The 202-nt window shown below is 32.2% G+C and overlaps 1 protein-coding gene across 1 annotated transcript in view; it reads left to right on the forward strand.

Annotated features, from left to right (window-relative positions):
- The window catches only part of CSMD1 (CUB and Sushi multiple domains 1), a 519075-nt gene that overhangs the window by 114663 nt on the left and 404210 nt on the right, over positions 1–202 (forward strand). The window lies entirely within an intron of this gene.

The following is a 202-nucleotide window of genomic DNA, read 5'->3' on the forward strand; positions in this document are numbered from 1 at the left end:
CTTTCTTTCTTTCTTTCTTTCTTTCTTTCTTTCTTTCTTTCTTTCTTCTTTCTTTCTTTCTTTCTTTCTTTCTTTCTTTCTTTCTTTCTTCTTTCTTTCTCTTTCTTTCTTTCTTTCTTTCTTTCTTTCTTTCTTTCTTTCTTTCTTTGTTCCCTCTTCCTTCCTTCCTTCCTTCCTTCCTTCCTTCCTTCCTTCCTTCCTT

The sequence above is a fragment of the Mirounga leonina genome, unplaced genomic scaffold (genome assembly GCF_011800145.1).
Source record: "Mirounga leonina isolate KUSES-001 unplaced genomic scaffold, KU_Mleo_1.0 Mir_128, whole genome shotgun sequence".
NCBI classification, from domain to species: Eukaryota; Metazoa; Chordata; class Mammalia; order Carnivora; family Phocidae; genus Mirounga; species Mirounga leonina.